We start from the raw sequence: 25,923 nt of genomic DNA, 5'->3' as shown, positions 1-25,923 counted from the left end.
GACTCCATCTAGTTGAATATACAGGCCAAACCTCATTTTAAGTAAAACATGTATGCATATGTTTGTGTGCACATGCATAAAAAGGTCCATTCAACCTATTAGGCAAACAAGTAAACCAAAAGTCATTACAAAAAAATCTCTGCAGAACACATTATATAAGAATGGCTGTAGCTCTGACTTTCAACAGTTATAAGCTTTTCTTACATTCGGGCTATTTTGCCTTTGAAATGGCAAGTTGAGCTCAAACTTATGTGTAGCATGGTTTAAACCCATTCTTTACTTTAACCTAAATCAAACTGTGGCCATGGAAAACAATTCCTTCCCTCCTTACTGAATCTAGATGCATCTCTCTTGGTGTTTGACATGAAATGTTTATTATGCGCTGGTTTGAAATATGTTAAGATAAAGTTGGCACAAAGCTATTTATGTTTCCATTAGTGCTAATGAGAGCATTTTGCGTAAATCTCACACAAGCCCATTAAATATTTTTCTGAATGTGCCTTCCACAGAAATGGAAAGAAACCCTAACTATTTCAGAGAATCTTAGACTACCCAAAGGGAATTTTAGTTTTACAAAATCCTTTTCCATATTAAAGGCAAAAAACCTAGAAATTCAGCTGAACAGTGCAATAAAAAATTTGTTACATTGTTTTGTTTAGATTTATAGCTGCAAAGGAAAGTGTTCTACCCTTGGGCTCTAGACACCTTTTTATGTAACTTAAAAAGCAAAATTCTGTTTGTTCTTTGTTTATTGCTTTTATAAGACAACAACCCTAAAGCAAAATAAATAAAATGACTGTACACAAAATTTTCAAACTTTTTCCCTTAATAAGTCACTCATCTCTGTTTAGCATGAGCTGTGTTCTATAACTCTGGCTAATTTCACAGAATCACCGAGTCAGGTTGGAAGGGACCACAGTGGGTCATCAACCTCCTTGATCAAACAGGGTCATCCTAGAGCGAATTGCACAGGATTGTGTCTGGATGATTCTTGAACACGTCCAGTGAGGGAGACTCCACAACCTCTCTGGGCAATTTGTTCCAGGGCACAGTTACATGAACAGTAAAGAAGCTCTTCCTCATATTCAGGTGGAACTGGCTGTGCATCAGTTTCTGCCTGTTTCTTTATACCTGAATCATTATTTAAATATTTATGTTAGTTGGAGTAATTTAAATAATGTCATGATTGTTGCAGCTCCATGAACAAAAGCTAGAACAAAGCAGAAGAAAAGTGACATTAAAGGGAACTAACTGCTTTACTCTGAATTCTTCCCCTATCTGTTTACGTTTTCATCACCATAAATAAGTCAGAAAAGTGCTGCCCAGAATGGCCTTGCAGCTGTGGTTGCTGCTGCTGGAGAGAGTTTCAGCCCCACTTTGCAAAAGGGGCAGTCTGTGTATGCAAACCTGAGTTAGTTCAGGCACTTCAACCCTCACTTTTGGTCACATCCCCCACCATGTTGCTACTGTACTCAGCTATAAGCATCTGTTTTATCAAGAGACAAACTGTTTTTCTGCACATTTAATAAATTCTGGAGAAATCTCATTTTTGCATTTTCACAAGGCCTTTCTTCTGACACTGAGAAATCCTTTTGCTTCCTACATCCTTTTCCAGAAAATGTTTTTCAAATCTAGGGACATCCCTTACTTCTGCTCCATTTTCAGCTCCCTATTTAACTCTTAGCTTGTGTACTGTAACCATTTAAGTGCATTCCTAAGCATAAACCATTATAAAATATTTGAAACTCATGTCTATACATTTATATATTATCCCAGATATTCAAAGACAGGTTGGATGGAGCTCTGGGCAACCTGGTCAAGTGAAAGGTGTCCCTGCCAGTGGCAGGGGACTAGAAACTAGATGGCAACTAACCTTCCAATCCAGGTTATTCCATGAAAACTGAAAAAGAAGACAAGAAAAAAATTCATCTAATACCCAACTACATGACTTATTCTTCAGCAAATAAGTACCTCCAGCTTGTTATGCAAAACTCCTATTTTTTTTCTGTTTGCTAGATAGTCATAGCAGGAATAGTTGAATATGACAGATTGATAGAACATATGCTGAGAAGAATTTCTTAATCTGGATAGAGTTAAACCAGTGGTTGAAATCAATTCACTAGTGAAGGGATCTCACCACCAGCTGACTTCCCTGTTCACTACCACTGTTATCAATATGGGTACTGCCCACTCTTTAATCCTGACCCATAAATTCTCAGTTGGCTTATGAATAGTCTTCTGTTCTCTGACAAAGAAACCAAACTTACTCATCTTAGGTGCCTCATATTATTTGTTAATGCCATGTCATTTAGAATCAGTGAAAATCATAAAAGAGCAAATTTGCATGGTTAGATTTCTAGAATGAGAAAGAGATCACTTAAGCATGAGGAATTATCATGTTAGATAATTCTATTAGCATTACACGATGAAGATTTGTTTATTTGATGTCATTGATTGTCATAAGACAATGTAAGAACCAGATCAATAAGATGACACCTCACTGAGAAACACCCTGGATTGGAAGACTGAACATTTTCTGTGCCGGTGAGTATCTATACATAATCTGTGGGACCCTTACTATCTGTGAGTGAAAATCATTTGTTATGTTGTTTTACAGCCTTTTTTTCTTATCTCTAATTTTTTCAACATTAGCACTAACAAAAATTGGCTATACAAGAGCTGAGATAGAAAAGATTATTGGATTTCAAACACTCAAAAGACTATTTATGTTCATGCAAACATTTTAACTCCTTTTCTATGACTGTCCAGAAAATTAAATTAATTAGTAAAACAATCACAGTTAGAAATTTCAGTTCCTTACAAACTGTAATTCAGAACAGGATTTCATACCAAAGAATCAGATAGTCACAGATTCATCAAGGTTGGAAGAGACCTTCAAGATCATCTAGTCCCACCACCTACCCAGAACCACCCTAATCAGCCCTAAACTATATCAAGTGTCACAAGATGTCTTTTGAACACTTCCAAAAAAGTTATCTCATATAAATTATGAAAGCATCTGATAGCCATGAAAACTGTATAATATTTTTATAAAAACCTGGCCAATATTTCACAGTGCAGATAATTTCTATTATTATGGTATAAAAATGACTAATTGCATTGATTTAGAAGTTTCTTTTTTTTTTTGACAGGGACTAATAAAAATTACTGGAAAGGAAACAAATTAGTTGTAATCATTCTAATAATCTGTTACCAAAACACTTGTTTTAACAGCACCATTCCTAGAAATAAACATCCTATACATTTTGACTTACTTTTTGTTTTTAAATGTAAAAGTACATATCTATATGTCAAAGAGAGATTTTTTTTTTCCACAGTGATGAAGAAAAAAATTGATTGGAATGATGGAATGCATTTTATTTGTCTTTTCCATACAATAAATTCTTTCCTTCCCTCTTATCTCTCATGCTTTCTTTATCTTTCCCATGGAAAAAAAAATACTGTTAAGATAAATTTGTCTTAATTTCAATTTCCAAGTTCAAATTGAGAGAGATATTCTATTTAAGCTCATGAGTATTTAACTACAACATTAATTTCCCTAGTAAAGGATTTTTATGACTACAAATAACTAAGTAATCTGTAAACTGTATGTTGTATATCTTCCTTCCATTGAAGTCCTAAGACACTTTTTGTACATGAGTGATTAGAAGAGATTTTTAATATTTAATGCATTTTGAGACTGTGTGGAATTCACACACTTAAAGCACTAGCTGATACGTTATTCATTACACAACTTAGCAAGGAGTACTGAAAATGTAAGTGGCTATTGAGTGCTTTAAAGCAGACAAGCTGGTATTAATTGTGGACTTTCTGATCAGTTCTGTTTCTTAGTAATGTGTAAATATGACTTTCTGATCAATTGTTCGGGTTTATTAGGAAAAATGGAAGCACAGGTCCCTCAGTCACATTTCAGCAGTAAAATTCATGTTTTGCTTTTTTTACCAGAGACTGACTTAAGGTTATTCTTACGTAAAGATGGAAATATCTTCTTTCTCCTGCTCTGAAACCAGACCCTGACAGCCCATTACCTGATGTTATGGGTAACTTTATTAAGCTACTGGAAGTTACAGTTCTCTATTACTTTACTTTAGAAGGTTTAGGAGGTTTAGAATGTTTCCTTTTATAGCCCTGCTCTAAGAGTTTTTCATCATATACAACATGTAAGTTCAAATTTTTGTTCAGTTTTTACATATTGAAGAGAAAAAAACCCTCTAAAAACAGCTAGACGAGATATCTGTTCTCCATATCTCAAGTTTCTCAATAAATCCATGTCTCATCTAATGAATAATCACAATGAAATAAAATTATTTTATTCCATTTCCAAGAAAATTGTATTCTTCTGAATGATTATGAAATGGGATTACACTTTTTAGTAAGGTCAGGTCAAAAGTTTTTTGCAGATGATTTCCACTTTTATATAATGATTATAGAAAACATGTACCAGCTGGGTCGTGTTCTGATATGTGGGGGTAGAATAGATCCAAATCCACTTTGATGATGTTAGAGGAAATAGTGTTGTGAGGAACATAAGCAAGAGGAAAGTGTTATTTTGGGTATTTGTGCCATAACAATCCTTGATATACCTACAGGAACAGGAAAAAAATTGCCTGGCTTTTTGAGGAATTCTTCCTTGAGCTTTTACATGAGCGAGGAGGTAAGACTGGTACACTCTAACCTAAAGTTCTGCCAATTGCAACCCCTGTGTGTAGTTCCTTAAATGAAGTCTACAATTGCACCATCTTCATGTAACCAAACACACCATACCAAGGTCTGGAGCTTTATGATAATCCTAACGTCTTCTATCTATACTTTAATGTTCCCGGGAGGAGAGAAGAGATATGGAACACTAAAAGGAAAGGCTGAATGTGATACGCTCCAAAACTATGGAACATCCAGAGGTACAAAAGGAGGTACAAAAGAGATGGTAGAAGTGTTTATGTGTAAAAAGACACCTATACACACAAATCCACAGGTCTGTTGAAACTTAGATTTTTAGAAGGGAAAGTTATCGTTGGATACCAATGCTTTAAAGACCATAGCTGGTCATTCAAGCTTACAAGAATATCTGAACTCAGTTTTGACTTTACTGTACCAAAAAGACTCACATAGAAGGTACAATAAAAGGTACAACACTTTACCTTCTAGTTTAATGTCCACATCTTTAATTTTCTTCTTATCAAATTAAATTACAATCTCTTTAGCTTTTATTTTTAGTATAGTATAAAATACAGACTGGTACCACAAACATACCACAACATTTATATGCCATTCAGTCAAAATAAATTGTACATATACCTAGGTATCTTCTACCCAAATTTATTAGTAAAAGAACAGAAACAAAGAAGTCTTTCAGAAGTGGCATAAAGTAAATAATCATACTTTATCCAAAGGCTTTATCCAATACTATTAAGCTCCAATTACTTTTGTTTCGAATAAGCAGATAGGCCAAAATTTCCCAGATGTTGAAAGATGGAGAAGTTCTACTCAGGGTGTGTACAATATATGTGTCTGTCTCCTGATATGTATGAACTTATTGCATGTTTTTCCAAATTCCTTTCTGCTATTATAAATGATTTTGTTATTTCTAGCTAGAGGAAAAAGTAAAGGCCAATAATAACAAAGTGGTGAACTCGTGAAATTAAAAACTAGTCAGTAGGGTTGCTCCTCAGCCTGTTATATTCTTTGTTCTTAAATTTAGCCAAACATCCTGTAGTGGTTTGGTCCAAGATACTCATTACTGTTTACCTCCTGTGAGATAAGAATTAGGAGAAACACAAAGCAGGCACCAACCTCGAAAGAATATAAAGAAGTTTATTAACAGACCTAACAGAAGGGGAAAAAAAAAAATTATACCACACCTTCAGAACTCTTCCCCCCACCTTCCTCCCTTCTCCCACTGACAATGTAAAAAGACAACCTTTAAGATGTTCAGTCTGTTTACCACTTCCATAATAACCTTGTTCAGTCCATTTAGAAAGAGAAGTCTCTTCTTGCTCGTGCAATGAAAACATTATCACAACGAGCCAGCCGCCCACTTCCAAATAACTTTGTTCAGTCCATTTAGGAAGAGGAGTCTCTCTGCTCGCATGTGAGTCCCTTCCCCCGACTTGCAGCTTTTCCCACAACTGCTTTCGAGGGTCCACTCTTGAAGTTTTTGGGGTACAATTTTAAGGTTGAGCCATTCAGAAACAAAAGTTCTCTTCACCCATCTCTGGGAACATTTCATCTCTAAGAACAAAGGCCCTTCTCCTCCCCTGGGAGCAAAGGGTCTTCCTCATCTTCATCTTTAGGACTATCTCTGGGAGCATCTCTAGGAACTGAGGTTTTCTCCTTTCCCATTTGGAGCCAAAGTCCTCATCGTTTCCATCTCTCCCTGTCCAAACTTCTCATGAAATTACAGCTGCATCAGCATCTGCCTATCTCAGCGCAGGTGCTTTTGCTTAGGAGTTGAACACTCCACCCCCCATGAAATTACAATGGGATACAACAATTCACAACAGACTTTCAGCTTTAAGCATCTCCTCTTTCTCTTCCCTCAGGTTTTCAGCTCTTCACAGCACTAAAAGGGTTAATCTCACCCAGGCCTTGCAGCTGGAATGTCGCTTATCGAAGTGGAGGGGGGGGAGCTGAGCCACTCTGGCTGCCCACAGCAAGGCTCTGGGAGGGGGGGGGGTGGTTCCATGGCTGGAACAGGTCCATCGACCCAGGATGGCCGTGGCCCGGCCTGGCCTGGCCCGAGCAGAGCCTGGCCGGGCCCACTGGCCCCCACACGGGGCCCGCAGCCACCTGTCCCAGTGCCGGAAACGAGAGAGAGCTTGGGGGGGAGTTTGTCTATTCTTAAGTGTGTATCACAGAGGCGGTCACAACTTTAAGTGGCTTAAAGAATTGTCCATATTCAAACTGGCCAGCTGATAGGTTCTGTCAGGTCATGGGGAAAGCTGTAAGCACTCCTTTGCGAGAACATCACTTCCAAGACTATGCTAGCTAACCCCATGACACATCCTAAACCAATTTTATGAGATTTCTCCATGGATAATGTTCTTAATTCCTCTAGGATGTGCTGATAGATTGCACATCCATTCTTAGTTGTTCATGATTTGTGGCAGCCACTTCTTTGGGTGTTGCTTCTGGTGTGTTACCTTTTTGTCCCTTTCAGTCAGGCAGCAACTATAAATTCATGAGTAATTTCCACAGGAGGAAGTCAGAAGTTTAAGAAACCATTCCAGACATGTTTGATGCTCATATGTCTATGCACTACAGCAAAGATATATGTCTTCCTTGTAATATATATCAAGTTGAGGAATAACATTTGTTTAATGAAAATTTTTGCAAGTGTTTTGATATTTATTTTGATATATTTTAGGAACCAGAATGGAAAAAATATAATTGGTCAGAGAACACATACGTACAAATACCATGCAAGTACTATGATTAGTACAGTTTTTTTGCAACCCAGTTCTGCACAAGAAAGGTATTTATAGTTTATGCTAAATAACAAATTTGAAATGCACATATCCAGTATTTAAAGGCAGTGATGACTATCTGTCAGGTTCTAGGATGAAGAAATGATTGTGTTTGTGTTGTTTCTACACTGACTTCTACAACTGACATCCAATATCTGCCTTTCATAAGTGACTTTGAATTTTGCTTTCTTTGTTAGCTATTTTGCTACATATAATTCTTTCCTTATTAAAAAAAGTTTTCCATTCCCCATGACTTTGGGACCTTTTTTCTGAGGATTTCTTTCCCATCAAAAATCAAAAAGACATTCAGAAGTGATTGCTAAGTGCAGCATCAAGCCATCTGGTCTTTCTGATTTTTACTTTTCCCTAAACTGGTACTGTGGCTTCAATGTTCACCACTGTGTTTTGACACCAATTGTTCTAGGATAAGTCACTGGAACAATTACGCATTTGTTCCTGGTATTTTATAGTGTTTCTTTAATAATTCCTGTATCCAAAGCAGTTTAGAAATCCAGGGAAGATCAAACTTCTCACCATGCAAGGAAAGACAGCTAAATGTCTAGTTTTATTGCCAGTATGGATTTAGTAAAGAAATGGCAGTCACTGGAGTAGAAAAACCATTCAACTGTAAACCAAGAATCAGAATTTTAAATAAGTAAATAATATGTATTTTTAGCTTAAGTAAAGAAGGGATGCAGGAGAATAATAAAAATAGCTAAAATAGTAAAAATAGGAATACTACTTAATACCTATTTACCTCCAAATCAGAAGAAAGCAGCCTGTAGGTAGTCAAGTGGAAGTCTCATCACGAAAGCAAGCCAGAAATGGAAATTGTCATGATCACATTCCTACCTGTATCTTCCTCCTTTGGCCATCTTCAGATATATCAACCCAAAATGCAGAAGCAGCAATCTATACATGATTCATGTGGCTAAGGTGCACCAAAGTGGCCTAATGATGGTTTTGACATATTTTGGATATCTCCAGATTATGACCTCACAGCCTGCATGAACTGTTACCCTGCATGTAGGTTTCTGTGTGAAGGTGTAGCGGGTTGACCCTGGCTGGATGTCAGACACCCACCAGAGCCTCTCTATCACTCCCATACACAACTGGACAGGGGAGAGAAAGTGTAATGAAGGGTTCATGGGTTGAGATAAGGACAGAGAGAGATTACTCATCAAATACCATTACAGGCAAAACAGGCTCAACTTAAGAGATATGAAGTGAAATTATTACAAACAAAATGAGAGAAGGATAATGAGAGGTGAAATAAACCCCTTAAAAGCACCTTCCCCACACCCCTTCCTCCTTCCCAGCTCTACTTGCTACCCCTCAGTGGTACAGGGAGATGGGGAATGGGAGTTGTGGTCAGTTCATCACACATTGTTTCTGCCACTGCTCAGAGAGGGGAGTCCTTCCACTGCTTCAGCATGGGCTTGCTCCCATGGGACAGTTCTCTATGAACATCTCCAACATTAGTCCATCCCATGGGAAACAGTTTTCCACAAACTGCTGCAAAATGAGTCACTGTTTTACAGGCTGCAGTTCTCCACACACAACCTGCTCCAGCAAGGGTCCCCCCCCCAAGGTTACAAGTCCTACCAGGAAACCTGCTCTAGAATGGGCTCCTGTCTCCATGGGTCTGCAGGTCCTTGCATGGACTCTGTTCCAGCATGGGCCTCCAGTGGGTTCACAGCCCCCTCTCAGGCACCCACCTGCTCTGGTGTTGGTCTCTTCCATGGGCTGCAGGTGGATCTCTGCATCCTCCTGGATCTCCATGGGCTGGAGGGGGACAGTCTGCTTGACCGTGGTTTTCTGTTGCAGTGGGGATCCTGCAACACGCATATATCAAACCAGGAGTCCCGTGGAAAGGAAATATATATGGACAGACAGATTCTTGCTAGATGTTTCAGAGATGTTTATTTCTCCACCCGCATGGCCGGAGCTCTGCCGAGGAACTGTTCCAGTCACCGGACCAAGGGTCCTTCTGCCCGCGCAGGGAACACAAACCAACCAATGGGAACGAGGCTGAGCAGGGGCAGGGAAGCCCCATGTCTGTGCCCTCAGGGCCCCTCTCCCAGGGCTACATGGCAGGGGAGGGACCCCAACAGTTTTCACCACAGTCTACAGCAGAATCTCATCTCAGGCACCTGGAGCACCTCCTTCATCACCTTCTCCACTGACCTTGGTGTCTGCAGAGTTGTTCCTCTCACATGTTCTCACTCTGCTCTTGTGTGGCCACAGTTATGTCTGCTCAATAACTTTTTATTTTTCTTCTTAAATTTGTTATCAGACGCATTACCACCATTTCTGATTGGCCCAGCCTTGCCCAGAGGCACATTTGTCTTGGAGCTGGGTGGCATTGGCTCTGCTGGACATGGAGGAAGCTTCTAACAAAAGTCACCCCTGTAGCCCTCCTGCTAACAAAAGCTGGCCACACAAAGCCAATACAGAAGGGAACCTTTGTGAAGTTGGACATGGTTCAGGATGTCCCTGTATGACAATACCTGTCCTCAGCATGCAAAACCAGCCCAATATTGATGCCTTTTCCTGGTTTTAAAATCAAGTTAAACACAGAAGAGAAAATGGGATTTTACCTTGGTATTTATTTTAAGGATCTTTAGGTGCGCTACACTTAGGTCCAATGCACCGAAATGCACACCACAATGCACACCCCAAAAGAACTGGTATAACATTATAGGTTTTACTAATTAGCATATCTATCAAAAATTCTTCAATGAGAGGCTTGAATGAGCCTCCCTCCCCAGGGAACTTTTTTTTGGATGGTTCTATCTTAGTTTCCAGAATGTGTTCTGGAGAGGACTTTGGGGTCTGGGGCACGCTAACTCTTACCTACGAAGTTTTTAAAATGTTTAGCTCCTAGCTGAACAAACAAGTCTAAGAATGTAGGCAAAAAGCACTAAGAATACAGAAGTTTAAAAAGGGGTAACGGGGGTATAAAAGAAAAGGCAAAAATCATCATGGTATCAATATTAGCATTCATGCATTCAGGTAAGCTTAAAGAACTTATTTAGCTTAGCCTTAACCATACTCCATAGCTACCTATAGCTCAACCCTGCCTATGTATGAGAATTTAAAAAAAATTTTTAAAAGACATTTCAGCTTTCCAGATTTGTTGGACATGGAATTTCTCTTTATGGTTTACATGTCTGATTTAGTAGAAAAAATCCTTTATCTAGTGACTAGGTTCTTAGTGAAGTTCACTGTCACTGTTCAAGTCCTGGTGACAACATAAACATACTTTTTCTCTAGGACTTCTTGCCTGTATCATAGGGACCATGTCCTTACCTTCTTTCTCTGATTGAGGTTGATTTTTCTGATTTCTTTCTCTATGAGAAGAGTGAAGAACTTTTCCCTTTTAAACATTGCTACAGTATCCAGAAAGTGGAAAGAGTTTGGCAGAAGGAACATTAATAGTGAAGTCAGGGGATATCTTTAATGTGCACTACCTTGGATTGCTTTAATGTGCACTATCTTGCTATTTACTGATACCATCTTTACAAAAAAAAAATCTGCACATTTTCAAAATGTGTCATCTGGACATGTTTTCTTAGCAATAACACAGTTTATAAGTTTCTCAAAAAAATTTTTCATGTTCTTGAAAACAGACATAAACAGATTTTTATTATGCTGCAGAGACACATTCCCTTTCATCCAATATCAGGGAAGTTACTAGCAGCTTCTACCTGTGACTGAGCAGGGATTTACAACCATATTTATTCCATCTTCTCCAGATATATACATTTGTGTATGGCTTTTGGCTTTGAAAGCATCTTATTTATAATATATATGTGCACACCTAATACCCAAACTCGAGGTACACTGCAATGTAATGAATGAGTTTCTGTCTCTCATAACTTCATTAATCACAAATAGTCAGTTCTGAGCTAAATTTTCGACTGCTGCCATTCCTTCTGCTACCTAAATATTAAAAACATGTTAATTTGTTTGGTTTTCCCATAGGATCAGATGCCATATTGCTTCAGATAATCCCCCTAACTAACTTTTTATCCCTAGCACTGAAAAAAAACTGAGAAAAAACTCATACAAAGTTTTTGGTTTTTAAGGGATTTCTAGAGCTTCCACCTACTAGACAGATGCTATAGGTTAGACACTTGCAGTAAATGGAATAAAATCCTGACAGAACAGATGCATCAGCTTTTCCATAGAGATAGCACTACTTGTGTAGCACATGACATACCTATAAAAAAGACAAAAAAAGATTTCTTGGAACAACCAGCTCTGGTTAGGTGGGACTTCTTCTTGGATGTTTCTTCTTTATTTTACCTGCTAACTAGTAAATTTCCATCTTCTTTCATAAAATTATTAAGATGGGATGATCCTATGATTTTTTTTTCCTAACAGAAATGCTTCCTCTTCGTCTAAACCAGGCATCCTTAAATGAATATTCACCAGACATATGTTCTTCACTGTTCTCATAAGATTGAGTGTGACTGAATGGTCAATTATTGACAGCAAAATGTTCTCATGTGCATTCAAGCCATTTGAATTAGATACAATATCACTATATATAGTATCACTAGACAAAAGATCTCTAGAAGTCCAAAGTTCTACATGTTTGAACACCTAGAAACCCAATCTAGTTTTGCTAGCTGCTTAGCCTGGCAGTTTAGTGAAGAATCTTAAGAACTCTTATAAGTTCTTATGAGAATGTCAATATTCTCTTAATTATATATCTATATCTATTTTATGAAAATACTCTGCAGTTTTGCAGGTTTCAAAAATTTAAGTGGAATGGGGAAAGCATGATATTGCAGAGTCAAATACTTTCCATAAGGATGCATAGATAAGATTGCCTACACTATTAGGAATAATGATTCAGAATCAGCTCAGAGTCATATCTCTGAGTCATACCTAGGAAGTCCATAACATCCTAAGGGATAATCCTAGAAAATTCAGTTAGAAGATTAAAAAAAAAAAAAGTAATCAAAGGAAAATAAAAAACAAACCAAAAACATACATAGAAAAAATAGGTATAAAGTGACAATTTTCATCTATATACATCATGTTCCATGTTTATTTCTAATTTGTTCCTCGTTTTTACAGTTCTTTGTCTTTTGTTTTTCTCCAAACATATCTTATCTCTTCTGTCAGCAAGCATTTACTCTAGTCTGTTGCATTAAAATATGACCCCCATTCTTTTTGAGGGCTTCCTTGCTTTTTCTGCCTTCTTTTGACTTTCCTTTTCTGTTTCCTTCTCTTTCTTTCTCTGCTTAATCTTTAGCCAACCACCTTACAAGCCACCCAACTGTGTATATTCCTCACTTTGAATTCACTGTAGCTGGAATACTTCCCAGAAACAGTGGGTGTACAGATGTGTTTATAGAAAGGAAAGGAGTGAATGAGCTTGGTATGTTTTAGAAGAAATGCCAATTCTTTTTCCATTATTTTAGTGTCCCATATCACAGACAATAAGAATCAGCTTTCTTCAACAAATGGGAAGCCATAGGATTACTGAGATCTCCAACATGAAAATAAAGTGTGTAACTGATCTTTCTTTCACTTTTAGCTAATAATTATTTTGCACACCACAGACGCTTGCGATCAACTTACCGTGCAATGAGATTGTTCATAACTTCCTGCTTGCCTGTTTCTTGCCTGAAACATGCTAATCCACATCTATCAATTTATGTTTTAAAATAGTGAACTCAAAAACAAAAATAAAAAACTGCCTGTGGGTGTTTAAAAAGAAAAAAGTCTGTGGATTTTTCCTATCAACTGTGTAATAGCGAACTACCTCCTTAAAAGTTTGTTCTGCTCAAAGCTGAACTTCTAGTCTCCCACACATTTGGTCTGCCCATGCAAGTAACAATTACACTGGGGAAGGGGGACTGTCTGCTTTCTATGACATGATCTAGGGAATAAGTCCAGCCATCAAACACCCTCATTTATCCAAATATTGGAGACATTTGCAATTCTCCTTGTAAATTATGATAAAGTAGATGCTGACAGAGCAACATGGGAAGGGATCTCTTATCATTCAGGGGATATTTTAAATGTTGTATGAAATTCGATCAGCAATTCCAATTCCATAGTGAATTCCATTTTTAAGTAATAATTTTATTTCTTAAAACAGAAATCTCTTTCACTTATTCCAGTAGCTGGAAAGCACTTAATTCTAAGATAAAAACAGTTAATGAGGATTTTGCATTTACAGGGAAAATTGCAAATCTACAAAATGCTACCTGCAATCCAGCCATTAAGTTGTGTTTGCTTCTGCATGTGTATATTTGGTTTTCCTTTGTTATGCTTTCCATGCTAATGTGTGTAATTTGTTTACATTTTAAATTTGAAAATTATTGCAACTTAAGATCACTGTAAGAGATAGCTACATATTTCAAACATTTTTAGCAAGCTTTTTTATATAAGCATTACATTGTTGCAAAGAGATTGTAGGTGTAATATGAATTACATTAGATGAATCCAAGGTCATGGAAAGAAGCACCATAATCCCAGAAATACTGTTTGCTTTAGGTAAATGAAGTTATTGTTAAACAATCTTGGCTGTTAACACAGCCATTCCATTTATTACTCTTGCAAAATTAGTCTAGGAGCAAGTCTGTTCAAAGTGATGCATATTTAACCCCATGAAATCACCATCTAAAAGACATAGTCAAAAAAAAGTAGATTACCTGGAAAATATTAAACTGACTGTAAAACACATAATTTTCTAATTTCCCGGTGTATACATGCAAGTAATTTACGCATTCATTCACTGAAATTGGTGTTTAATTGCAATACTTCCTTAATTATTATTACATACACACAGATATTTAGAGGGAAAAGGCAAGGAATTTCTATAACAAGAGTTGAAAAAAGACTGCTGGTTTTTGCCTGTTTGCTTGTTTTCCAGATGAACTCAAGTTCAGGTTCAGCTGTAGCTAGAGCCTTCCTGGTTTAGATCAAGAACCTTTGACTATCAAGCTGAGTTCATCCCCACCATTTTTAAGGGCTTCACAGTGACAGAAGGAAATACATTTGGGATATTGGTAGCAGCTGAGTTTTTATCAAGAACATTTCTGTAACTAGCACTTACAATGAGAAACTGAGATTCATTCATTTGGACCATTTGATACAAGTGGTGATAACAGAGAGCAAGTATCACAAGTCATATTTTGAGACTGCTCTATTATCATGAGACTGAAGTTCAAATAAGGGCATGGCCATGTAAGGGGTTGGAGTGTATCTTAAATATTAAAACAATAGTATTTACTAGATAAGAGCATCAGAAACCACATACTGAATAAAAGAAAAATAAGTGTAAAAGGAAACCACACAACCTACGAAAACCAGGAAAAAAAAGGAGAATGAACACTCATGGTTCATGTAAGCATGAGAATCAGTTAATTAAATAAAAAGATAGGCAACAATAATTATCAATATTAACACTTTCATGAACATATTTATGCAGTAGGACTAGAAATGGATGTTTATGGCAATAGTTTCATATTATGATCTACTAAGGGTATTACAAATTTCTAAAATTTGTTAGTTTCACTAACATTACATAATTCAAAATTACCTCCTTCATGCTGAATCTTTGGAGTGAGAAAACCTGAAAATGCCAATTCAACACTCCCTAGAATCGCTGGCATGGACAAGATAACTGGAGCCAATGGGTACAGCTCATGCCTTGGTATTTTGGAATCTTTCAGTGCTTCAGTATAGTTTTTATCTCTGCTCAACAGCAACTCTTGCAAATGAATATATAAATAGTCCATTTTTCTTTGGCTGGCTGTCAGAAAAAGATGAGTACTATTTTGAACAAGTTTTTTGAGCTGAGAAGACTTGAAATCAGTTTGTTTTCTATATCAGTAAGAATCAGAATAATTTTGTTCTGTACTGTGTCACGGTTGACCGTTTTCCATTTGACATTTCACGTTGACAACTTCTCTTCGGTTTGTTAATTTCTGGGAAGAGCAGCTAAAGCAAATATCTTGCAGGCTTGCCTTCTAAAATATTTTCCATGGTTTTCCACACTTTCCACTCAAATCCTGTTGACCCTGATGCTGATTTTGAGTTTTCCGGATGACAGTTCAGCCTGTTTGAAGATCTCCGTAGAAGATCTCTGATACTAAAACATTTTGAAATTGCCAATTTGTCAGACTGCAGAGCAGCTGTTAGCTCATGTCAGCCGCCAGAACCTATATCACTTTATATTCACTCACCTGAAGATCTTGCCATGGTCTTGGCAAGCATCCTACATTTTTAAACCTTTTTCCAACAGACCGTAAATTTAATGTAATCTACTAGATCAATCTATCATAGTTTCCTACTATTTATTTATATGTACTTCTCGCATATATCTAATGTTTTTACCATAAAGCAAGCAACTGCCCCTCATTTTTTTACACTATTGGTTACTAGCTTCAAAGACATCAAGAACTGAACTGAATTCAGAAGGAACGTCTTCTGTCTCTTTCAATTTTTTCATCATGCCATTTTCTTTCCTATTTCATAGGTCTTTCTGGATTTTCCCTTTCTTTCTGTAACAAATCACGTGGTCCTTTGGTGACCTTTAGCCTCAGAAGCAAATCACACTGTTTTCACAATGAGTTTTCCATTGCTTGCTTTATAGAGTACAGCTGAATGTGATGAATATCATCTTATAAAGTTCAACAAATGTTTCAAGCACTTAGACATATGTTATTCCCATTCCAATAGGCTTCAGAATAATTTACCATAAGCAATGAAGTAGGTATTTATCTGAGTATCAATGTATAAGCTGGTCACAGATTTTGCCCTTGAAAAATGATTCTGTTTCTTCAGAGTCCATTCAGTATCACACTATGTATGTTGGCTGCACCTTCAGCAACATGGAGCCAGATTCAGATACAGATTCACACAGGTTTATGCATTTATAGTGTTGGTATCTCTATATCAAATAGAGCTTGATCCAATTGCCCACATTTCTAGAACTAACTCAGCTGCCCTGCTCTATCCTAGCCTTTAACTGTTACTCTAGGAAGTGTCCTGTAAAAATCACAGATATCACTATGCTCAAGTGCTTAAAATTTTGGAAGCAAAGCCTCAGGGCATGCTACCAATATGTATGATGGAAAGAAAAAGAAGAAATAGGATTAATGAATACTATATAATTGGGCAATTAAATTGTGTTATAGTGCCTGAACATTTGGAATTAAAAGTTTATTTTTCTTAGTTTGTTTTTTTGGGGGTTCTCTTGTTTGTTTTATGAGAGTTCTTATTGTGTGTTTTCAATACTATAATGAAAGCAGCTCTTAAAAACTAGAACAGACTGAACAGAATCAAATTAGCCTCCTATTTCTCATGCCTCAGAGAAATAGGGAGCATAGATTTTTAAAGGCATCTCAGTGCTATTTGTAAAAAAATGAACACTCAGCCTCATGGGCAATGACCAGCGCATACAAAAGGGGCTTAAGAGCAGGTCAAATAATGTATATGGGTCTAACTTATGTGTCTAGATTCTATGGAATCCTCCGGCTTGGGTGTTGTGCTCTAAACCCTTTCTGCTTATCTGTGCTGCACACTTCTAGAAAGCATAACCATGTCTGTGCATGCCCAATCATTATTTCCTGTGCTCTACAGACTATGTCAGGTACTGCCAGCATCAGCATCCTAGTTCTCTGGTTTTCTCAGGTTGCCTGAGTACAGGCAACAAGAGAGACTTGAAAATGTACAGCAACTATACATGACATGCTTCAAAGAGCAAAAACAGCATTCTGAATGATACACAACAATTTTTAGAGGACAGGTGTCAGATGGTTTCTTTGTGAAGTTCCTTCGTGCACAGACAGATATTACTAGCATTATAAAACATGTAAAACTTCTCCAAGTCCTTTGAATACAGTTAAACAAACGTAGGTGCTGCCTAATCTCTGTGCCAGCCCTTTGTGCAGGAAGGAATTCCACCATGGAAAGGAAAGTACTGACTGATGCTTACTTACAGCCTCATGCTACACTGGGACAACAGAATGTCATCTTTATAATCTGGATGGGAGCTGACAAAACAACAAATGACTGACAGAAGTTTTTCTTGGTAAAATCATGGTGAGGTTAAAAAAAAAAAGAAAGGTTACCTGTCTCTGTAGCAATATAGACATTCAATAAAAGAAACCCAACAAACAGTGAACACCAAAAATATATTTATTTAACACTGAAGACATGATTAAAACAAAAGTCAGGCAAAACTGCACAAGCAAGAATAATTTTTAATAATTCCACTTCTTTACAATTGCAATCAAATACATTTTATCATTACTTATGATGTTTCTTCAGATCCTTTTGTTATTATCCACCCTATAACTCCTTTAAGTAAAAATCCTAATATTTATCTTAACAGGTACCTTAATATTCAGCTTTCACATCCACCTGCTGCTTTCCAGGAACCTCAAGCCACAGACCAAATGTAATTCACTTATACTATTTTCCAATACACAGTATTCCTGCCTTCTTTTTATTGTTCATCCACTAGAAATAATCGCAAGCTTCATTAGAGATAAATATTAGCCTTTATTATTTAATTTATTAAATTATTGAAATTTTATTATATTTCTTGACACCTTCCCCAGTGCAACCTGCCTGTTTTATTTCCTATTCCATATTATTTCCCAGTTGTCTGCACCTCCATAGAGGTATGAAGACCAAATAATATTTTACCAATGACTTGAAATTTCAACTCTTAAAATTCTTGCTTTGAAACTATATAATTGCAGTGTAACTTGTTTCAGGAAAAAAACACCAAAACTAACGGTGAAGCTCTCCTAATAAACTCTCATATCTTGATCATGGCATTAATGTGGCCGTTCATGAAGTGGAGATGTGAGATAGAGCCTGTGTTGTTGTATTTTATTTATGAAGAGCAACTTCATCTTTTTGTACCTGCTTTGGCTTTCTTTAGAAGAGTAATAAGTAGTTGTTCACCGCATCTTTTTCTCAGAATTTTGTGAAGGAAAAGGAAACCATACAGTGTCAACACTCATGGCTCAAACTTACATGAAATAGGATTTCTCGACTGACCTTTCTCCGAAGAGATTTTGGAAGAATTTGCTTTTGTGTATCTTTTTCCTATTCCAAGAAATTTTGTCTTATTCCTTTAGATATTTTTATCCCCAGTTGTTTCCCATACATACTATATAGCATTTTACTAGATTTCAGATCTATACATTTGAATTAAGCTTTCCTCTTGTGCTTGATCCAAGACGGAAATAAATTCCATATATTGGAAGAGACAGTATGTTTTAAACACCTGGTGGGTCACACAACATATAGTGCTCTGAAAGACATAAAAGCTACTTATTCAAGAACAGACATTTTTCCCAAGGAAAATTAATAACTTTACTAGTCAATAGAAGTATTTTTTTTGTTTTCAGATTTTATACAGACTAAAATCTCTTATAGATGCTTTTAAAGCCCAGAAATATCTAATACTTCAAATATTTTTATAACAAGTTTCCTTTCTATTTTAAAATGAAATATGATTAGAATAGGGTTTCATGGAACCATGGTGGTTCAGTGTCTTTTCTAAAGTAACATTTAAGACTAGGAGGAGAGAGCAGGGATTCAGGAAGCAATGCCAAAGAGCACTGAGTCATATCACTAGGCTTGAGCAATCTAGTTGCCTCAAGTTCAGGTGAACATCTGAACAACTGTTGTGGTGGCTGTCCCCACGGCGGGGGGCAGCCTGTGGGCCGGGGGGCACAGGGGTGGTGAGACAGCTACAAAGTTTGAATCAACCCCCTTGGGTAAGCCTTAAGGCAGGGTAATCGAAAGGGCCTCTCCCAAGGCGCTCTGTCCCTTTATGTTAATGTACCTCGATTGGTTTGCTAACTCTCCACCCCCTGTACCCTTATAAGTTCATGTCCCAGAATGTTCTCCCTTCCCTGCTTTCCCATTAGGCCTTGGTCCTTGGCTCCTCCCTCCACATTTCCCCATTGGCTACCGTACCCTGGCCCCGCCTATGTACCACCCCGGTGCCCTCAAACCATTGGTCCCTGACGCTCTCTCTGCCCGTTGCCACCCTCATACCCTGGACCCTCGTGTATTCTGGGTCCTTCGCCCCTGGAACACCTGGGCAATAAACTCCTGTGGAACTCTATGCAAAGGACCCCTCCTGCCTCTTTATTCTTGGTGACACACTCAGCAGCTTTCCGGTGGCGTACGTATGCGTGGCTTCTGTGGGCGTAGCCCAGCTCTGTGGTGCGGAGGCTGAGTGCTGGTGTGGTGCCAGCCAAAGCAGCCTGATCTGGGACACTTTCTGGGAGGATGCAGCAGCCTCCAACCACAATGGACCAGAAGCGTCAAACAACATCTACAATACATTGTAAATTTAAATTCTACTACTTTCTAAGTGATAGTCCTTTCTCTATATCTTGTCAGACATCTTTGCTCAGAAGAAATGGATATGAATAAACACTTTTCACTGCACTTTTATAAAGATATCTGTGCTTTGACTGTGTTGTGGTTTTGAGTGCCAACTCTGAACTAAGATTAATGAAATACCATTATTTTAGCAACAAGAAGACAGAGTTAGGAGTTGCATGAGACAGGTCATTTATAAGCAGGAGTCAGCATAGTGAAAATGCTGTCCACTGGTGATTCATTTCCTTCTTGCTTCTAAAGGGAACGAGATGTGTTTTTTAAAATGAAAGCTACTGCCAGCTTTAGATAGAGCCAACAAAGCTATAATCAAACAAATGACAGTCAGCACCTCCTGCTTGGACCCAGTAGTCTTTACCCATTTCCATACTTAGAAACAAAATCATTAAACATGAATTTTAAGTTCCATTATATCTAAACATGGATTGCAGCTGATGAAGCCCTGAAGAACAAGCTACTACGTGGTCAAGTTGTTGAATTTTTGTTGGAAGAATTTTGAACGCAAGCCAACATCTTTAACAAAGTCAAGAAATCTTGAAAAAAGTTAAATTTAAACAAATATTTATTTGTGTCTCTGTGTACATGAAAAATCTGATTTGAATCAGGCTTCAAAAAAGTGGTACGTATATTATGAAACAATTTAAATAACTTATACAGTGCATGTTTAGCTCTCATCAACAAAATATCAGATGAAAATTACTTGCAGATGGATTTATACACAGTTTATTATAGATTTTTTAAACCAGAATAAGTCACAAGGCTGGTACTAATTTTATTTTCCCACCTGTACCACTGAGATCCCAATATATATTTTGTAATAAAAATGAGACACGTTGATGGAAAGTGTGATATAAATGTATATTATAGTCCAGTGGATGAGATTTATAAATTATTTACTCACAAAAATATAATAGTGGAAATTATTATTATTACACATAAATTGTGTATCATTATGCAGGAAAAGAGATTCTCAGGCCAGTTATCAACAAATCTGAAATTTGTTCTGGTAATATAGCCCTTTGAGAAGAAGACAATTAAAAACTGAAGCAACATTTATTTGACACAGTTACAGAGGAAAAGATAAACCTCTCAACCCTTATAAGTAAACATAAGAACACATATTAGAAGCTAATATTGAAAAATTTCATAAGTTCACCAAAAAGCCCAAAAAATCCAGATGTATGAGATCAAAATGTGCGAGCATTTTACTTTTTACTTAGCATCTATCAATCTACAGGCTACATGCCCGTAACACTCAGAAGGTGGGATCTAAAAAATACAGCATGTACATTATTTCTTTAAACATTTTATGAAATCATTGTTTGATCAGTAGCATTATGTATTCCAACTGAATCTTAATGTGAAAGTTTCTTTTTATTGACCTAATTCTGCTTGTGAGGGTTTATTTTGTTTTATATTTGGAAGAGACACAGGGATAATTTCTGTATTTAATATTTTCAATTACTTGAATTGTTTAAGTCTGGCTATCAGAAAAAAAATGAGGGAAGGTGAAGTGTGAAAAATTACCATCTTCACAGCTTTAAAATGTTGGCTCTGTTGTCTGGCATAATTAAGTCAACAGTCTGCTGGTCTGCTTCCAGGAACTTTGACAACTGTTCTCTCACTGCCACCAGTAAATTAATAGAACTGTGCTTTTCCCAAGGGGCACTGTATGCAGAATGAGAATTTTCTTGTCCTTTGGTCTGCTGCTGGTGAAGTGGTGATGGGCGGCAATGCTCAGTGGGTAGGAGCTGTCAGGTCGTTTGCTCTATTATAGTTGGACCATTCACACTATTATAGTTAGATGTGATAACACTTACACCCTTTATCATCAGAGGTTTATTGTATCCCAGCTGTTAACATGGTCTCTAAGGTAATAGACCACAGCTGTGAAGTGAATTCTTTTGTCACAGAGCAAGAAGAGAAAAGAGTCTTTTTAGGCATCTGCAAGTTGTTGGGAGTGTCAGAGCTGCTTGATATCCACCAGGGTTTTATACAGGCTTGTAAATTTTGATGAAATTATTTACTTTAGTATTGTCTCATACAGTTTTTAATCCCATGGACTTTTTGGGGTTTCTTTGGTGGCTTTCTCTTTGGTTGTTTGGGGGGAGGGGGGTCTTGTTTTGTTTGCGTTTTTTTGTGGTTGTTACTGGTTTTGGTTTTTTGTTTGGCTTGGGTTGGGGTTTTTTTGTGATTTATTTTGTTGTGTGGTTTTGGAGGGTTTTTTGTTTTGTTTTTTGTTTTTGTGGGGATTTTTTGTTAGTTGGTTCGTTGGGTTTTTTTGTTTGGTTGGGGAATTTTTTGTTGGGTTTTTTTTCCTCAGCTTTAGGTTTGCATTCATCCAGGTACTACCAGCTTTCACCTGCTTTAATTGAACTCAGTCACACAAGCACTAACTTTTGTGTGATTAATTCACTGGAAAACTATTAAAGAGTATAAATTTAGAGGATTTTTGCAAATGCAAGAGTGTCCACAGGAGTCCGTAAGTCCTGTCTTTACCGTACACTGGGAAAACAACTTTCTGTAAATAACATGGCTGTGGTCAAGATTGGTATTTTTGTTGTCCAAGGTTTTATTACATTGAAGTAAGCAAATCCTTAGTAGAGATGGATCAAGTAGAAGATGAATACTACCTACCTAGAGAGAAACCTGGCAGAAAAATTGCAGGGAGCACAGATAGTACTGGAAGTAGTGCCACTAAACTGGATAAAAGCCTTTGCCCAGCTACTTGTGGAAGAACACAGGACATTAAAGAGCTTTGTATTTGGAGCAAACAAATGCTGAAAACTGATTTGAAAGTCTCAGAAAACCCTTGATCCATGCAGGAGTCATTTTCATTTAAGAAGAAACCAATTATTCGGTGAAACCATGGCCAATTTTTGTTGCAAGTTTTATTTAAAAAGATGTGTACTTCAACAACTAACAGAGGACTAATTGGGAGCTAATTGCTTTTTATACGGTGGCAATCAGGTCAGTGCTAGGGATGTGAGAGAAATAGCAAAAGCTACAGCAAAGAAACAAAAGGAAAAGAAATATTAATTTCCTAAATGTTACTGTTAGTGGTGAATGTTAGCAATGTCAGCTGTTCTTTATTGTTTGCATGTGCAGGACTTCATTCACCACCTGGAATAACACTAATACCAGTACAATTCACTAGTCAGATTTATATTGCTCCAACACTGTATAACAAAGAAAGTTGAAGAAAAAGGAACAGAATTATGACACTTAGGGAAAAATAGTTTCAAATTATGCACAATTTCTGTTAATATTTTTTTTGCCTATTTGCTACTTATTATTCCCCTATAGTAATACTTTCTAAAAAATCAATAAGGAAACAAAGTACTATGTATTTACCAAAGCATAATTTTATATATATGCCCAACTAAACAAGAAAAATAAAATCACAAAGCATATTAATTGGTCAAATTGTCACACTGGGGCTTTCATTTAACGGTTTTCCCTTGTTGCATGCAAGTGTGATATTGTGCCATGACAGTCAGTGTAATAAAATCTTTAAATTTTTCATTCACATTTATTAATTTTTGAGCTACATTTAAAATAATTCTTGCCTTTATTATTCTTGGTGTTTACTAATTTGTAGAGGAATTTTGAATATAGTGAAATTAAGTTTTGCCTAGCAAAAAAAGGGAAAGCATGAGCATAGAGATTGTTAAACTTCTATAAGCACTCCCACATTTCCATTTATTGTTATCATTGGTTTCTCTGGCCATTTTCCACTAGCTCTGGTCTACCTTAAAATACCATTTAAAACTAGAAAAAGGGGCAGTATCAGTAAATAATCTGGCAAAAAAATTTACAATTTCAGCTAAAAACGCACTCTAGATTTAGGCAACATTTCATCTCCTCTTCTGAGTGCAAGTATACTGACATGCCACGCTTCTATTTATCCTTCTCTGTTGAAGTTGACCAAAACATTTGTTCTCATGAGATTTCTTCAAAAGTGTATAAATGCTGGCAAAAAAACTCTTGCTTTTTCCTTCAAAACATACTGTAAACCCAAAGACCAATAATAATGACAATGATGATTATGAAATAGCAAGTACAGAATTATTCAATTAGTTGTGCCTTAATTTGGCTTAGGAGAAAACAGAGACCAATTTCAATGAGGCTCAGAAAACCTAAGGTGCAGACTGCTAAACTCCAAGTAGAGCCACTTTGAAGTTTGTTTTTTGGGTTTTTTCCTAGTTGTATGCACTTTAAGACCAAAAAAAGGAAGGTCATTCTGCTTCCTATAGTATTCTCAGAAATGTCAGCTGATCCCTGCTTGTCCTCTGAGCTACCAGATTTGAAACTTGACCCTTCTTTTGGTTGATCAGAAATATGGTTTTTGATATTATGGGGAAAGGTCTGAGAGGGCTAAACACAAGGAAGGTCCACGGCTCTGCTGTAAATAACACTGACTGTGGACCAAAAAAAAAAGGCAAGATAGACTAATGTAGATGTTACACATTGTTGCTACCAAAAAAAAAAAAAAAAAAAAAAAGAGAGGAAAAAGAAGATACATGTAAGTGAAGAAAATATAAACTATAAACAGATGGAGTGGATTACAGTAGGTGCACATCCCAAACCTCTCCATGGTGTAAAGGAAATGCAGTAAGTAGAGATGATCAGGTGGTTTGCTACCTACACATACACTTGATCAAACCCCCACATACACATACAGTAAGGTAGAACCTACAGCCTTGCCTGTACCAGGTCAGATCCAAAGGTGCAAGGGTGAAACAATGAAGTTTGCTCAGCAGTGGGAACTATGAGCTGTAAATAAGGATTGATTATCAGCCAAATGGGTTCCAAAACAGAGGAACAGTTGTTCCCTTTTAAACACTCTACAACTTAAGTACTTCTGGAAGTACTTACCCATGTAAAAGACACATGGTTAATTTAAATTCAAAGACAAAAATGTCCTGGTGATTGCTCTATAAATCTGAAGTTATGTGAGAATTGAGAGATACTGTGGGAAAGATCGACATTCTTCCTTAAAACTGTCCCCTTCTTCATGGATAAGGTCTCCCGAATCACTCTGGGAGCACCATTTCTAGAAGGGTGTGTATCTCAAATATTTGAGTACACCTGGGATATTCTCAGATTCACCCCTCCAAGCCCCTTTCAGACATACGTGTAAGACTGCAGTTAGATGAAAGATGAAGAATCACCAGACCAGTGTAGGAGTGGAAACAGACACTGTTTTCAAAGAGTCAGATTTTGTGGCAGCAATTTTTTTTCTATTTTCAAATGCAGCACACTGAGATTTGAAGGCTGGTGTGGACCTTCAAATATCATATAGAATATTAAGACCTCATTATATAAAAATGAAAAATAATGGTTCTTGTTCCAAAGAACTAATGAGCTATATATGTCAATGCATTTGACTAGATTATCATTAAAAGGGACATAACTTTAGGCAAGATACTACACCAACTGGAAGTGAGGTGTTTAAAAGAACAGCCTACCATAAGGACAGTGAAAAAGATAATTCTCATTTCAAACAACCATATAATCTGGAGTAAGAAAGGGATAAATTCATGCCAGTGTTCTACATGATTTTTTTATCTTTCTGCCTGTTCTTGTTTAATAGTATATTAAGTTATGGATTATTTTTATAACTTGCTTAAATGGAACAAGCTAATACCATGTGGTTTAAATTTACAGTGGTTAAGGATTTCACTTGAAGTCCATCATACTACTATCCTGTTTCTGAAATACCCATTGAAATTTCTCTTTCTGTACAAAAATATTAGATACCTGTCTGTCTTTTCTTAGTATCTTTATAAATTTCAAAGGTTATGGTACACCTTTAGAAATGGTCTTTGTAAACATATTAACAGCAAACTAATTGAAATGAGAGAGGTTCTTGCAAAGAAGTATGAAGTCACCTTTGGAAATTCTTTTTGTTCAGTCAGCACTAATTCTGGTTTTAATCTCTTTTAATCCTTTGAATTACTAGTATTATGCTTCACTGCAAGTTAGTTTCCTTTTGTATGTACATCTTTTTAATATGAATCTGTTAATACTGCTG

Source organism: Corvus moneduloides, chromosome 2, assembly GCF_009650955.1.
Source record: "Corvus moneduloides isolate bCorMon1 chromosome 2, bCorMon1.pri, whole genome shotgun sequence".
NCBI classification, from domain to species: Eukaryota; Metazoa; Chordata; class Aves; order Passeriformes; family Corvidae; genus Corvus; species Corvus moneduloides.
This window is presented reverse-complemented; position numbering follows the sequence as displayed.